The sequence below is a fragment of the Octopus bimaculoides genome, chromosome 20, assembly GCF_001194135.2.
Source record: "Octopus bimaculoides isolate UCB-OBI-ISO-001 chromosome 20, ASM119413v2, whole genome shotgun sequence".
NCBI lineage: Eukaryota > Metazoa > Mollusca > Cephalopoda > Octopoda > Octopodidae > Octopus > Octopus bimaculoides.
The window spans coordinates 36,810,387-36,810,625 of NC_069000.1; positions in this window are offsets into that span (position 1 = coordinate 36,810,387).

Here is a 239-nt window from a genome sequence, read left to right on the forward strand (position 1 = left end):
GATTTTCGATAGCAGACCGCAACTGCAACAACAAGACCCTACTCAATGCCAATGTCCATTTTAATGGCAATGTCAGGGGTGTACATTTAATATCTTGTAAGTCCCAAGTGACAAATTATCCATCATATGCTTGGCAGAAGACCATCTGTCAAAGCTATCTCTCTCTCCCACCTCTCTCTCTCTCCCACCTCTCTCTCTCTCCCACCTCTCTCTCTCTCCCACCTCTCTCTCTCTCCCAC